This window comes from Silurus meridionalis, chromosome 3, assembly GCF_014805685.1.
Source record: "Silurus meridionalis isolate SWU-2019-XX chromosome 3, ASM1480568v1, whole genome shotgun sequence".
NCBI lineage: Eukaryota > Metazoa > Chordata > Actinopteri > Siluriformes > Siluridae > Silurus > Silurus meridionalis.
Genome location: NC_060886.1, coordinates 32,211,478 through 32,227,821, shown reverse-complemented (window position 1 = coordinate 32,227,821; position 16,344 = coordinate 32,211,478). Strand labels below are relative to the sequence as shown.

At 38.9% G+C, this 16,344-nt stretch overlaps 9 non-coding genes across 9 annotated transcripts; 5 read left to right on the top strand and 4 right to left on the bottom strand.

Annotated features, from left to right (window-relative positions):
* Positions 1 to 938: 938 nt before the first annotated feature.
* trnal-caa lies at positions 939 to 1,049 on the top strand. The gene is made up of 2 exons: positions 939 to 976; positions 1,004 to 1,049. It is a non-coding gene; the product is annotated as a tRNA-Leu (tRNA).
* A 4,494-nt stretch (positions 1,050 to 5,543) lies between these two features.
* trnak-uuu lies at positions 5,544 to 5,616 on the bottom strand. Its single transcript has one exon. It is a non-coding gene; the product is annotated as a tRNA-Lys (tRNA).
* A 560-nt stretch (positions 5,617 to 6,176) lies between these two features.
* Positions 6,177 to 6,248, top strand: trnaw-cca. Its single transcript has one exon. It is a non-coding gene; the product is annotated as a tRNA-Trp (tRNA).
* A 1,187-nt stretch (positions 6,249 to 7,435) lies between these two features.
* On the top strand, positions 7,436 to 7,507 carry trnaw-cca. Its single transcript has one exon. It is a non-coding gene; the product is annotated as a tRNA-Trp (tRNA).
* Positions 7,508 to 8,062: 555 nt separating this feature from the next.
* On the bottom strand, positions 8,063 to 8,135 carry trnak-uuu. The gene has a single exon. It is a non-coding gene; the product is annotated as a tRNA-Lys (tRNA).
* Positions 8,136 to 8,698: 563 nt separating this feature from the next.
* trnaw-cca lies at positions 8,699 to 8,770 on the top strand. Its single transcript has one exon. It is a non-coding gene; the product is annotated as a tRNA-Trp (tRNA).
* Positions 8,771 to 9,327: 557 nt separating this feature from the next.
* Positions 9,328 to 9,400, bottom strand: trnak-uuu. Its single transcript has one exon. It is a non-coding gene; the product is annotated as a tRNA-Lys (tRNA).
* Positions 9,401 to 10,581: 1,181 nt separating this feature from the next.
* Positions 10,582 to 10,654, bottom strand: trnak-uuu. Its single transcript has one exon. It is a non-coding gene; the product is annotated as a tRNA-Lys (tRNA).
* A 562-nt stretch (positions 10,655 to 11,216) lies between these two features.
* trnaw-cca lies at positions 11,217 to 11,288 on the top strand. The gene has a single exon. It is a non-coding gene; the product is annotated as a tRNA-Trp (tRNA).
* The last annotated feature ends 5,056 nt before the right edge of the window (positions 11,289 to 16,344 follow it).

Here is a 16,344-nt window from a genome sequence, read left to right as displayed (position 1 = left end):
TGACCAATAGCGTTGTGTCACTCACATACTAAAATATTTTATTCTTTTCTCCCTCGATGCCTAATCCTTTTATTCTTTGCTCTTGTTTTATTGTTAGTCCTAAAGGTTCCGCTATTAGAGAATATAAAAGTGCTGACAGCGGCATCCTTGTCTTATTGATCTGATTATTATTTTAAAACACTGTGTTAAAAACCCATTGAATTAATTGTTGTTACTGAACCTTTGTATAAGATCCTAATCCATTTAATAAAATGTTCTCCAAACCCAAACCTCTTTAAAACATCAAATAAGAAACTATGTTCCACCCTGTCAAATGCTTTCTCAAAGTCTAAACTGATAATAAAACCATCTTTATTCTGCTCACGCATGTATCTTTTCGTATCTTTTATACTAATTATTGTGTCTGCTATATCTCTACCCTTTACACCGTACACTTTTTTAGTTTTAATTATGCTCCGCATTACTTCCTTCAGTCTGTTGACTGAGATTTTGGATAAAATCTTAAAATCAGTATTCTGGTATTCTGATGTGAGGTCCAGTTACCAGTGTGACACTGAAACAAGTAAAAACAAAGCCTTTACTACTAATTAAGTACATGTCAAAGCCCAAACTTCTTCACTGTAACTTGAGTAAAAAAGTATAGTCAGAACTTCAACTTTTACCAGAGTCTTTTAAAACATGAATATCTGTACTTCTACTTAAGTGAAAGATGTGTGTACATTTGCCGCCTCTGCAAGCAGGCAGATGGATAGATTAAATAGATAGATATTAATCGATAGGAAAGATGAGCAGGTATATAGGCATTCAGACAGAAAAACAAAAGACTTACATAAATAAGAAACACACAAATAGAAGGATAGATAAGACAAACAAGTAGACAGAAATTAGTAAAAATAGTTTTATCAGCCACTGAGGGGATAAGAAACACAGGCTTGTATGTCAGGATGGCCGAGCGGTCTAAGGCGCCAGACTCAAGGTTCTATACATTCCAGGAATATGAGTGTTCTGGTCTCTACATGGAGGCGTGGGTTCAAATCCCACTTCTGACAGTGACTTTATTTTCATTAGAAAAATATAAAAAATCTTGTTTCCTTTGTCTTTCAAACAAGAAATACAGAGGATACAAGTAGATGTTTATCTAATAGTGGGACAGACAGAGCGGAAAATAACAGTTAATACTGACAAGCAGCAGATGAATGATTGGATGGATGGATGGATGGATAGATAGCCATCTTGGGGGGCTCGCCACGGGGACATGGATGAATACAAAGCTGCGTCTTACAGTGTTCGCAGAGCGGTGAGGGATGCAAAGCGACAGTTCCAACAAGGTGGCTCCAGGAGCCTGTGGCAGGGACTAAGGACAATAACGGACTATAAAACATCTTCCAGAATGGTGAATGCGGACGCTTCTCTGGCAGATGAGCTAAACACCTTTTCCGCTCGTTTCGAGGCTGCAGCTAACCACGCTAGCGGCGCTAGTGGCACAACCAGCATGCACGCTGAGAGAGCCAGAGAGGTAAACACGTTCACCATCTCGGAGCATGACGTGAGGAGGGCATTCAAGAGAGTGAATACCAGAAGGGCAGCAGGACCAGATGGAATCACAGGTCGGGTTCTGAAAGCCTGCGCTGACCAGCTAGCACCGGTGTTCACTGAGATATTCAACCTCTCTCTGGAACAGTCTGTTGTCCCCTCATGCTTCAAACAGTCCACCATTGTCCCTGTCCCGAAGAAACCCCAGCCCGCCTGCCTCAATGACTACCGCTCTGACCTCAGTAGTGATGAAGTGCTTTGAGAGACTGGTCAGAGACTTCATCACTGCCTCACTACCGGACACACTGGACCCACTACAGTTTGCGTACCGTCAGAACCGTTCTACTGAGGACGCAATTGCACATCTTCTCCACACTACAATCAGCCACCTGGACCAAAGAAATTGGAATTACACAAAGTTGTTGTCCGTGGACTACAGTTCAGCGTTTAACACCATAATTCCTTTCACACTCACCTCTAAGTTGGAGGTCCTGGGACTCAGCCTGCCGCTGTGTCAATGGATCTCAAACTTCCTGACGGACAGACCACAAGCTGTACGGGTGGGAAACCACACCTCATCCACCCTCACCCTCAGCACTGAAGCTCCCCAGGGTTGTGTTCTGAGCCCCCTGCTGTACTCACTGTACACATATGACTGTGTGGCTACTTCCAACTCCACAACCATCATCAAGTTTGCTGACGACACCGTTGTGGTGGGCCTGATCTCCAACAACAACGAGACGGCCTACCTACAGGAGGTTGAAAACCTGGAGAGATGGTGCCAGGAGAACAACCTTCTCCTGAACGTCAGCAAGACTAAGGAGTTGATCGTGAACTTCAGCACGAAGCAGGAGCGGTCATACCAACCGCTAAACATCTGCGGGACTCCAGTGGAAAGAGTGGACAGTTTCCGGTACCTGGGTGTTCACATCACACAGGACCTGTCTTGGTCCTGTCACATCAACACCCTGGTGAAGAAGGCCCGGCAGCGTCTGTACCATCTGAGACGCTTAAGGGACTTTAAACTACCCTCTCAGGTGCTTAAGACTTTTTACACTTGCACCATTGAGAGTGTTCTGACGGGTAGCATCACTTCCTGGTTCGGGAACAGCACCATGCAGGACAGACGAGCCCTCCAGAGGGTGGTGCGTTCAGCTGAACGTACCATCCACACCGCGCTCCCTGACCTGCAGGGCATCTACGGCACGCGGTGCAGGACCAGAGCCAGAAAGATTGTGAAGGACCTCAGCCATCCCAATAATGGACTCTTTTCTTTGTTGCGTTCGGGGAACCGCTTCCGCTCCCTGAAGGCGAACACAGAGAGAATGAGGAGGAGCTTCTTCCCGCAGGCCATTCGGTGTTTAAACCAGGAAACACCCAGAATCTAAAACTGGCCCACTCTCCATCATCACCCTTTTTCCCCTGCACAATCACACTTTTCGTGCTACGGCACATTATACACTGGACTTGCACAGCACAGTGCACTTTACATTTCATATTTTCTTTTTCATATTTATTTCATATTTTTTTATATTCTTATTTTTATACCACACCATTCCGCACAAGGACACTTTACACCACACCTTACTGCACACGGACACTCATGGACAATTAAAAACCATGCCTAACTTGTTGACTGTTGTTTACTGGTTAACTGCACACTGCCATAAACATTTTCTGTGTACATTTTCTGTGTATGTGTATATATATGTATATATGTATATGTATGTGTATATATACATATATATTTATATATCTTTATATCTTTATTTATCTGCCTTCTTTTTCTTATATTTTTCTTTTAAATTCTGTTATTATATTTCTATTTTTATTCTCCTTTTTACCCTTTTTATTCCCTCATGCCGGACCGTCGTCAAAAGCATTTCACTGCATGTCGTACCCTGTATGTATGTGACAAATAAAATTTGATTTGATTTGATTTGATTTGATGAGATAGATAGATAGATAGATAGATAGATAGATAGATAGATAGATAGATAGATAGATAGATAGATAGATAGATAGATAGATAGATAGATAGAAAAGACAAGCTGTCAGATTGGCATTTAGAAAAAAAATATAAGAGAGACAGAGTAATATATGAAAGGCACAAGGTTCAATACGTTCCAGGAAACTGAATGTTCTGGTCTCCACATGGAGGCGTGTGTTAAAATCCCACTTCTGACAGTATAATTTTTTTAAAATTAGAAATCAAAACAAAAATATAAAATTAATTTGTTTGTCTTTCAAACACAGACATACAGAATAAACAAGTAGATGGTTACCTAATTGTGGGAAAGACAGAAAGACAGACAAAAAAAAATGTTAATACAGACAAGCAGGCAGATGGATATATAAATTAGATGGGATAGGAAAGATGAACAGGCATATATATGCATTCAAACAGAAAAACAGATACGACTGATATAGATAGATAAGGAACACACAAATATAAGGATAATTAAAATAAACAAGTCGACAAAAATTTGTAAAAAATAGTTTTATCAGCCACTAAGGGGATAAGAAACACATGCTTGTATGTCAGGATGGCCGAGCAGTCTAAGGCGTCAGACTCAAGCTTCTGTACCTTCCAGGAAACTGAGTGTTCTGGTCTCCACATGGAGTCGTGGATTCAAATCCCACTTCTGACAGTGACTTTATTTTCATTAGAAATCAAAACAATAATGAAATAATTATTCCCCTTTGTATTTCAAACACAGACATAAAGAATAAACAAGTACAGAAAAACATGGCAGCATCAGTCGAGGATCTGGCAAAAAGCGTAACTGATCACTAAAGGATTAATCAAACAAGTCCTTTATCAATCTTTATCTTTATTCTCTGATTTTTAGTTCTCTATCAACAGGAAAGTGCTTCAGCAAGTCCTAATTTTATGATGGAGTTTGTGTGCAGATTTGCCATGGGAGCTGCAGCTCGCAGTGGTTTATGCCACTCGTGATCTGGCACCCAGCAACCCCAAAGTCACTCTGAACGCTTTGGAATCATGGAAAAAAGACCTCACAAAGCCCGTTCCTCCAGCCGTCACCAAGTGCCTGAAGCAGATCAGCTTTCTTTGTTCTTACCTAAAGTCAAGAAATACAGATTCTTGTGCATTTTCCTCGCATTACAGTTTTCCTGGTGTTTTGAAATTAAGCCAAATTCTGTGTTTTTGTACAGATTCTACAAAACAAATGCAAAACTATAAATGGATCATGAAGAAAGCTTAACAACTTTGGGTTGACCTTTATATAATGTCCTTTATTTAAAAAAAACTTTCTAAATAAACGTGTTAATAAAACTATAACCTAAACTCATTTTAACAACACTAATTTTACTAAAGTGCAATTAATGCAGTATGCATTTCTCTATTTCTATTACAAATATAAATAAATAAATATTATAAAAAAAGGCAAAATTAAAAACCTTTAACGCAACACATTTATTCACGCATCCTTTCTTTTACTTATCTTTTAGATATTGTTAGATTTTTATCATCCCTGAACAAAAACTTTATTCTTGGAGAGGTTTTCCATACGATCTACGATGTCCGTGGTGTCTTTTCTGATCAGGGAAGAATCACACAGCACACAGAATGCAGCATATGTTCTTCTTCAGTTTATTGCAGATAACAGACAAGTATATATATACACACTGAAAAAACCTGAGCTAATAATGTTCCTGATTGGGTAAGAAAACATACTAACCAGAGATGTGTGAACCCACACAAAGACTTTCTGTTTACCTTACATACACACATCATAAAGATCAATGATAGACACTGAACAGACAAAATAGGAACGTGTTTAAAAGTCTGCTGCTCTACCGACTGAGCTATCCGGGCTCTGTGCAGGTACATGCTTCGAACCTACAACAGTTGCGACACCTGGCCTCAATAAAATACTTGTCTCTATGCGGGCTCAGAGGGCAAATCTCAGGAGTTTGCAAAGGAAGATTCAAACAAGCTTTGGATTATCCCACCACCAAGAATCAGTCAGCCGTTGGCTTTTTGACGCCCAAACAGGGACTTGAACCCTGGACCCTCAGATTAAAAGTCTGATGCTCTACCGACTGAGCTATCCGGGCTCTGCGCAAGTAACTGCTTCGAACCTAGAACAGTTGCGACACCTGGCCTCAATAAAATACTTGTCTCTGTGCTTGCTCAGAGGGCGAATCTCAGGAGTTTCTTGAATCTTTTTCCAATAGTTTAATGTGCCTTTTTTGCAAGACGCCCACCATGAAGGTTATCCCCTTTTTCATGTCCAACATCAGTAATCAAGGATGCAGGCTAGTTGAAAAATGTGACTATGTATAACTCACATAAAAAGCACCTTAAAAGCTCCTTTGACAATCTTTGTCCATAGTCTTATATATAGCATTTGCTTTTTGAAAACTAACTTTACATTTCATCACTGACCAAATGAATGACACTGAGTTCATTATTTCACTATATAGTGTAACAGATTGTTTCCTTTACATATGAAATGTAACTGCTTAATCTTACTTACACCAACAATCAGGGACTTGAAATGCGGAAAATGTCAGAGCCTGCAACCTGACCGTCAGACTCAATTTGTCATTACAACCGTGACAAGAAAAATGCAAAGCCTTCTCTGGGCCATGAGGCTGGTCAAAACAGCCCCTCAGACCTCATGGCGCAATGGTAGCGTGTCTGATTCCAGATCCGAAGGTTGCGTGTTCGAATCACGTTGAGGTCATAAGTGCCGGACTCTTGCTTTTGGACTTTTTTAGCAGCTGCTCTATCTTTGATTGTCCAATGTGGAGACTTTGAATTTGTCCAAAGTGTAGCCTGTCTCATCAAATCAACATTAGTACATTATAACCCTCCTATAACATGTTACCAAACTTTGTCAATTTGCTCTAGCTGAAAAAAAGATAACTCTGCAAATAATGTCTAAGATGTATTCACAATTCAAGTTTCAGTGACACCTCAAATAATGTCACAGTCAATGTATGATTGAACTAATGATATTTGCATGGGAAGATCATGGCAATATCTTTTGGGTTTAAACAAAGACAACTATTGTCAGAGCCATTGGTTGGTCAAAATGATCACCATAAAGGATGCTTACCACAGTGAGACTAAACCATAATTTGCTACTGTATGGGTAAGAATTGGAAAGCATGTGGAAATGTCAGAGCCTGTACTCTGTGCAAGAAAAAAACCTCATGGAATTTGGACATCAAGGGAAGATTCAAACAAGCTTTGGATTATCCCACCACCAAGAATCAGTCAGCCGTTGGCTTTTTGACGACCGAACAGAGACTTGACCCTGGACGCTCAGATTAAAAGTCTGATGCTCTACCGACTGAGCTATCCGGGCTCTGCTCAAGGAGCTGCTTCGAACCTAGAACAGTTGCGACACCTGGCCTCAATAAAATACTTGTCTCTGTGCTTGCTCAGAGGGCGAATCTCAGGAGTTTCTTGAATCTTTTTCCAATAGTTTAATGTGCCTTTTTTGCAAGACGCCCACCATGAAGGTTATCCCCTTTTTCATGTCCAACATCAGTAATCAAGGATGCAGGCTAGTTGAAAAATGTGACTATGTATAACTCACATAAAAAGCACCTTAAAAGCTCCTTTGACAATCTTTGTCCATAGTCTTATATATAGCATTTGCTTTTTGAAAACTAACTTTACATTTCATCACTGACCAAATGACTGACACTGAGTTCATTATTTCACTATATAGTGTAACAGATTGTTTCCTTTACATATGAAATGTAACTGCTTAATCTTACTTACACCAACAATCAGGGACTTGAAATGCGGAAAATGTCAGAGCCGTCAACCTGACCGTCAGACTCAATTTGTCATTACAACCGCGATGAGAAAAATGCAAAGTCTTCTCTGGGCCATGAGGCTGGTCAAAACAGCCCCTCAGACCTCGTGGCGCAACGGTAGCGTGTCTGACTCCAGATCAGAAGGATGCGTGTTCGAATCACGTCGAGGTCATGGTTGCTGGACTCTTCCTTTTGGACTTTTTTAGCAGCTGCTCTATCTTTCATTGTCCAATGTGGAGACTTTGAATTTGTCCAAAGTGTAGTCTGTCTCATCAAATAAACATTAGTACATTATAACCCTCCTATAACATGTTACCAAACTTTGTCAATTTGCTCTAGCTGAAAAAAAGATAACTCTGCAAATAATGACTAAGATTGATTCACAATTCAAGTTTCAGTGACACCTCAAATAATGTCACAGTCAATGTATGTTTGAACTAATGATATTTGCATGGGAGGATCATGGCAATATGTTTTGGGTTCAAACAAAGACGACAATTGTCAGAGCCATTGGTTGGTCAAAATGATCACCATAAAGGATGCTTACCACAGTGAGACTAAACCATAATTTGCTACTGTATGGGTAAGACTTGGAAAGCATGTGGAAATGTCAGAGCCTGTACTCTGTGCAAGAAAAAAAGCTCATGGAATTTGGACATCAAGGGAAGATTCAAACAAGCTTTGGATTATCCCACCACCAATAATCAGTCAGCCGTTGGCTTTTTGACACCCGAACAGGGACTTGAACCCTGGACCCTCAGATTAAAAGTCTGATGCTCTACCGACTGAGCTATCCGGGCTCTGCTCAAGCAACTGCTTCGAACCTAGAACAGTTGCGACACCTGGCCTCAATAAAATACTTGTCTCTGTGCTTGCTCAGAGGGCGAATCTCAGGAGTTTCTTGAATCTTTTTCCAATAGTTTAATGTGCCTTTTTTGCAAGACGCCCACCATGAAGGTTATCCCCTTTTTCATGTCCAATATCAGTAATCAAGGATGCAGGCTAGTTGAAAAATGTGACTATGTATAACTCACATAAAAAGCAGCTTAAAAGCTCCTTTGACAATCTTTGTCCGTAGTCTTATATATAGCATTTGCTTTTTGAAAACTAACTTTACATTTCATCACTGACCAAATGACTGACACTGAGTTCATTATTTCACTATATAGTGTAACAGATTGTTTCCTTTACATATGAAATGTAACTGCTTAATCTTACTTACACCAACAATCAGGGACTTGAAATGCGGAACAAAATGTCAGAGCCTGCAACCTGACCGTCAGACTCAATTTGTCAATACAACCGCGATGAGAAAAATGCAAAGCCTTTTCTGGGCCATGAGGCTGGTCACAACAGCACCTCAGACCTCGTGGCGCAACGGTAGCGGGTCAGACTCCAGATCAGAAGGTTGCGTGTTCGAATCACGTCGAGGTCATGGTTGCTGGACTCTTCCTTTTGGCCTTTATAAGCAGCTGCTCTATCTATCATTGTTCAATGTGGAGACTTTGAATTTGTCCAAAGTGTAGTCTGTCTCATCAAATAAACATTAGTACATTATAACCCTCCTATAACATGTTAACAAACTTTGTCAATTTGCTCTAGCTGAAAAAAAGATAACTCTGCAAATAATGTCTAAGATGTATTCACAATTCAAGTTTCAGTGACACCTCAAATAATGTCACAGTCAAAGTATGTTTGAACTAATGATATTTGCATTGGAGGATCATGGCAATATCTTTTGGGTTCAAACAAAGATGACTATTGTCAGAGCCATTGGTTGGTCAAAATGAACACCATAAAGGATGCTTACCACAGTGAGACTAAACCATAATTTGCTAATGTATGGGTAAGACTTGGAAAGCATGTGGAAATGTCAGAGCCTGTACTCTGTGCAAGAAAAAAAATCTCATGGAATTTGGACATCAATGGAAGATTCAAACAAGGTTTGGATTATCCCACCAACCAAGAATCAGTCAGCTGTTGGCTTTTTAACACCTGAACATGGACTTGAACCCTGGACCGTCAGATTAAAAGTCTGATGCTCTACCGACTGAGCTATCCGGGCTCCGCTCAAGTAACTGCTTCGAACCTAGAACAGTTGCGACACCTGGACTCAATAAAATACTTGTCTCTGTGCTTGCTCAGAGGCGAATCTCAGGAGTTTCTTGAATCTTTTTCCAATAGTTTAATGTGCCTTTTTGCAAGACGCCCACCATGAAGGTTATCCCCTTTTTCATGTCCAACAGCAGTATTCAAGGATGCAGGCAAGTTGAAAAATGTGACTATGTATAACTCACATAAAAAGCACCCTAAAAGCTCCTTTGACAATCTTTGTCCATAGTCTTATATATAGCATTTGCTTTTTGAAAACTAACTTTACATTTCATCACTGACCAAATGACTGACACTGAGTTCATTATTTCACTATATAGTGTAACAGATTGTTTCCTTTACATATGAAATGTAACTGCTTAATCTTACGTACACCAACAATCAGGGACTTGAAATGCGGAAAATGTCAGAGCCGTCAACCTGACCGTCAGACTCAATTTGTCATTACAACCGCGACAAGAAAAATGCAAAGCCTTCTCTGGGCCATGAGGTTGGTCAAACCAGCCCCTCGGATCTCGTGGCCCAACGGTAGCGTGTCTGACTCCAGATCAGAAGGTTGCGTGTTCGAATCACGTCATGGTTGCTGGTGTCTGGCTTTTTGGCCTTTATTAGCAGCTGCTCTATCTTTGATTGTCCAATGTGGAGACTTTGAATTTGTCCAAAGTGTAGTCTGTCTCATCAAATAAACATTAGTACATTATAACCCTCCTATAACATGTTACCAAACTTTGTCAATTTGCTCTAGCTGAAAAAAAGATAACTCTGCAAATAATGTCTAAGATGTATTCACAATTCAAGTTTCAGTGACACCTCAAATAATGTCACAGTCAAAGTATGTTTGAACCAATGATATTTGCATGGGAGGATCATGGCAATATCTTTTGGGTTCAAACAAAGACGACTATTGTCAGAGCCATTGGTTGGTCAAAATGAACACCATAAAGGATGCTTACCACAGTGAGACTAAACCATAATTTGCTAATGTATGGGTAAGACTTGTAAAGCATTTGGAAACGTCAAAACCCGTACTCTGTGCAAGAAAAAAAATCTCATAAAATTTTGACGTCAAGGGAAGAGTCAAACAAGCTTTGGATTATCCCACAACCAAGAATCGGTCAGCCGTTGGCTTTTTAACACCTGAACAGGGACTTGAACCCTGGACCCTCAGATTAAAAGTCTGATGCTCTACCGCCTGAGCTATCCGGGCTCTGCTCAGTGACCTTCTTCGAACCTAGAACAGTTTCAACACCTGGACTCAATAAAATACTTGTCTCTGTGCTAGCTCAGAGGGCGAATCTCATGAGTTTCTTGAAGCTTTTTCCAATAGATAATGTGCCTTTTTTGCAAGACGCCCACCATGAAGGTTATCCCCTTTTTCGTGTCCAACAGCAGTAATCAAGAATGCAGGCTAGTTGAAAAATGTGACTATGTATAACTCACATAAAAAGCACCTTAAAAGCTCCTTTGCCAATCTTCGTCCGTAGTCTTATATATAGCATTTGCTTTTTGCAAACTAACTTTACATTTCATCACTGACCAAATGACTGACACTGAGTTCATTATTTCACTATATAGTGTAACAGATTGTTTCCTTTACATATGAAATGTAACTGCTTAATCTTACTTACACCAACAATCAGGGACTTGAAATGCGGAACAAAATGTCAGAGCCTGCAACCTGACCGTCAGACTCAATTTGTCAATACAACCGCGATGAGAAAAATGCAAAGCCTTTTCTGGGCCATGAGGCTGGTCAAAACAGCACCTCAGACCTCGTGGCGCAACGGTAGCGCGTCTGACTCCAGATCAGAAGGTTGCGTGTTCGAATCAAGTCGAGGTCATGGTTGCTGGACTCTTCCTTTTGGCCTTTATAAGCAGCTGCTCTATCTATCATTGTCCAATGTGGAGACTTTGAATTTGTCCAAAGTGTAGTCTGTCTCATCAAATAAACATTAGTACATTATAACCCTCCTATAACATGTTAACAAACTTTGTCAATTTGCTCTAACTGAAAAAAAGATAACTCTGCAAATAATGACTAAGATGTATTCACTTGAACTTTGCTTTGACTTGAACCCTGGACCCTCAGATTAATATAAAGTGTGGGTTTGGTCATATGAGGGGATTTCAGTCAGCATCTGAAATCTGAAATCTGAAATCTGTAATTTTGCTGGTGTCGGCATAAAGACTAACAGCAGTGTGTAAGAGCAGTGTCTCTGTTGTGTTACAGCTCCATCAACACTTTAATCTCATAAGGAGCGTGAGACTGAGAGGAACCACCACATCCAGAGTCCACCCACATCCAGCTCAAGTTCCAGCTGTGGAGGAGAAACCAGCTGCAGCTCAAGTTCCAGCTGTGGAGGAGAAACCAGTAAAGTTTAAAATCCAGTTAAAGCTTCTTCAGCATCTGTGAGTAAAGTCCAGATCTACAAGGACACTACATAACACACACACACACACACACACACACACACACACACACACACACACACACACACTATATTTAGTAGTTATAATTGGGGATTATTTTAGTAATCGAGTTTTCTACCAATTACTCCATAGTTTATTTGAGTAATTGGATATAAGACGGGTCTCTTAAAATGAACAAGTAATTTGTTTTCTTTTTAGACAAAGATTTTTATTGCTTAAATTGCACTCTGTGAAAACTAAACCCATTTAGAGCATTCAATTGGCATATTACATCAAAATGCAAATACAAATATATAAATAAAAAATCATAAATGAACTCTGACTTTTTCTCGTAAACATCCAACATTTCTGGTGCCTCCACCAGTAACCATGTTGTGGGTCTGAAGTTAACTTGGAAAAAAAAACTTGTAATTGGAAAATTTTTTTATGTACGGCTTAATAAGGATGACCAGATTCGGCGGTGCTCGTCAGAAAGGTGTCACCAAGATGAATAGAAACCTTTGCCATCTCAGTGCACCAGTGCAAAAGCTTTTTATTGCCCAATGTGGGGAAGGAATTAAATACGCTGAGATTAAGAATCTCACGCTCTACGCCGAGCACATCATTTAATTCTCCACGTCACATGGACTTCATGCAAAACACACGCCAGCTACTGACTGGCAGTTTAAGAATAACCAGAGCCGAATGTGGTTTATCCAAAAAACTAAAGGAGACTCCAAAGACAGGTCTCTGTGCCGCAATCGATTACTGCAATGGCCTGTTATCCATAATGTCAGTAGTTCAAACCCATCCAGACCTGTGGTGGCTTTAGTTAGACTCTAAAGTGCTGCTGAGCTTCATGATCATCTCTACTGAACATAAGCGGAGGACTGAGTGATTGTTGCTGGCAGGTGGTGCATCTGGGAAAAATGCTTTAAGGGTTTGTTCTTGAGTCAGTGCAGTTCGGAAGGTGGTTGCAAAAATGATGTTTGAGGTCTGATTTTCCGACTGAGAGCTCGCCGTCCTGTTCCATAAAGTGAGGTTTTAACATGCTGACACGTGTAGTTACGTTCCTGTTGAAAAACAATATATAAAATATAAAAGACAATATCTGCTGCTGTGATGGCCCGAGAGGTAAAGGCGTTAGACTCGAAATCTAATGGGGTTTTAGCTCTCAGTAAATGTGTTGTATAAACCCACATATTGCTAAGGGTACAATGAAGTTCAAGAGGAAGTGAAACCTGTATAGCAATTATGTTGGAAACTGGATTATCTGCACTTCTTTTGTGCTTAAAGAATTGTGCTGTGCTCAGCAGGAAAACTCAATGGGACTCAAACTGTCTTGTGTTTAATGGTGAAAAAGTGCCAAAGTCTGTCAGAGACACTTTCAATTCTAAATGTTTCTTTTTAGGTGAAATTGTAGACAAGTCAAGACATTGCAGCAAACTTCATCACCGCTGTGATGGCCGAGTGGTTAAGTCTTGAAATCCAATGGGGTTTCCCCATGCAGGTTCAAATCCTGCTCACAGCATTTCATCAATTTGTGATAGTGATTTATTGTCTTTACTGTGTGAAGTGAACGATGTACAGAAGTGTTTCAGCATAGAAAAAATGTTAGAAACAAACATAATGTGTTTTACTTGAGGTGAAAGTTGTTTTGCTGGGACGAGGAGGAAGTCCATTAGAACTCACATTATCTCTTTAGGAAACATGATTCATCTTGTGCTTTCTACAAGATCAAAAAGGTTCAGAAAGATCTTGTGAAACTTCTTGTTTCAAAAGAATATGTTTCATATCACTTCACTTCTGCCCTCAGACTCTCACTAGTGTACAGAGATGATTGTGGATTAAACATATTAATGTGTGAATGTTAGATTTTGCAATGTTTCTTCTTATTTAGATCTGTAAAAAATACCAAGACTAAAAGGTAAATAAAACCTGTTTTCCACACTCTTTATTGTTCTTTTACCAGGTCGTAAGTGTTCCACCTGCTGCAAGTGTTCCACCTGCTTTACTCCACTCCTACTGCTGTAGCGCCCCCTACCTCCACCCCACCATTATACAGCCTGCACTTACATTATCACTGCTCATTCATTATTTTCATATTTTAGTATTTACTCCACACGCAATTATCTCTGGAATGTCCCCAAAGCCTTTTATAGTCATATTGTCTTTTATTGAATAGAAGATTATTTGTGTTTTCTTCAAAAGGGAAATCAGATCTTTACATTTCCAGCACATGTGTGATTTTACATGATTTTACAAAGTCACGGTTTGGTGAATCCTTCAGCAACAATTCAGCAGCCAAACCTAATGTAAATGTACCAATGCAGATTCCTGTAATTTAAAAAGATCTTCATATGTCATTATCATCATCATTATTATGCTTAAGTTCATAATATACAATATGTGTCTTTACAGCCTGGTAGTCAAAGTTCATCTCCTTCAGCCAGTCCTTCATCTGCATCCAGACCTGCTGTTTCTTCCAGTTCTGCTCCTTTAACCATTTCTTCCTGGTGTTTTGAGTCACTCAGAGACTTGATATTATTTTACCATTTATTTTTGTGGATTTACTATTATTATAATCTATAGTTATTTATCATTAGGTTGTTGTTTCAGACCCAATTAGGATCATTTTTTTAATCTTTGTACTTGATTATATCTATTGTTAAATAACGTTTGTTAATATATACACTGATTTGTAATATTGTAGCATTTTCAGTAATTAAAAATAAAATGTTTTATTGTTTATAGAACAGTGACTCGTGAATTATTCTGTGAACCTGCTGAACCCATCATCCTCATTATTATTATTATTATTATTATTATTATTATTATTATTATTATTAAGTAGAATATAAATATAAAAGATAAATACAGAACATGTCCCATATAATGAAAAAGAAACTTTTGTTATAAAAGTGTTAAAGGTTAAATAAGTACATTAACAAAAGAAATAAACATGCATTTTATGCACTTTATTGGAATTTCCAGCAAAAAAAAAATCAGTCAAATCACAAAGATATTAATGAACATGAGTGACAAGTGATGTATTTTTATTCACATCATCAGTATTTGTGTGTACTATTGAGGGATTCGAACCAGCGTCATTCACATCAGAGATTCTCCCTGGGAAGCACAAAAGGCAGTTTGCTATAATATATATACATCAATCTGCCAACAACCATAAGAAATGTGCAAGACATGTTTCCATTACCTTTTCTTTTTCTTCCATTTTTCAATTTTTTCTTTCTCTTTTTCCTGTTTTTCCTTCTTTCCCTTCTTTTTCCCTCTTCCCACCCCTTAACAGACTATTGATCCCAGCTTCACACAGCTCACATCCTCAACTCTCAGTCTCACACTGCCCTCTAGCGGCACTATCCGGACGTGCTTTATGCTCCGTTCTGTACTAATGTGACTTCTGTTTGTGTTTTTAGCAGTGATTCTCAATCTTTTTCTGCCATTTACCACTTCAGAGGGGTGGATTTTTAAACCCACTTGTCCTCTGTCACCTCAAAAAAGGATAATGAAATAATTCAAGTTGAAAAATGTCTAATTTATTAAACTAACCAATTCTAAATGATCATCAACTAGCATCAAAAACAAAAATAGAGAAAAGAAAGGTGTAATTGTGTTATCACTTTGCCTTTCTGTCACTTTGCAATCTGTGTAAAATAGAGCAAATGCATTTCATACATCTTTTCACAACTGAGTTGTAGACTTGATACTGTCACTCTCAAGTCATGTTTAATATTGAGATGAGCTCTGTATTTAATTTTCAGTTTAGCAACATCTAAAAAGTTTCAAAAATAAGATGTGGCAAAAGGAACAGGATAACACAAACCACAATTATATTTTCTTTAAAGCTGAATTTTTGGTTTATTGCTCCTACCTTCTACGTTTTTTTGTCGGCTTGTGCTGAATTACCTGTTTGTTTGTTTTTTTGTGATCAATGTCACACATTTATCCATTGAATAGATTTTCACAACATTGTTTGTGCTGCTTTGTGTGTATGAACTTTATTCATAGTGAAATTTATTAATGAAGAACAAATAAATAAATAAATAAATAAATAAATAAATAAATCCTGCCGTTCATTGCGCCCCACCTGTCATATCCCACACTTTGAGAACCACTGAGCTAGGCTAACTAGCCGGCTAACTAATCTTAGCTTTAATAGTCTTCATCCTCAGTCTAAATATTCTAAATTTAGTGAGTTATAAACACAATATAAGTGTCTGACGAATGTATTTGGTTTTGGTCAACTTTCAATAAAATATTCTAAGAAACTAGTTAACACAAAAACAGCGCTAGCAAACCCGGCTAGCATGAGGCTAATGATGATGTCTCCTACACCATTAGCCGAAAGGTCCATTTCTGCTCACTGCAACATTTCTGAAAATATTATCTCTCATTTTGGTCTTTATTTTTTAGTCAAATTTAGACTAAATGGAGCTCTTTACTGATGTGGAAAAGTCACGTGTCCCA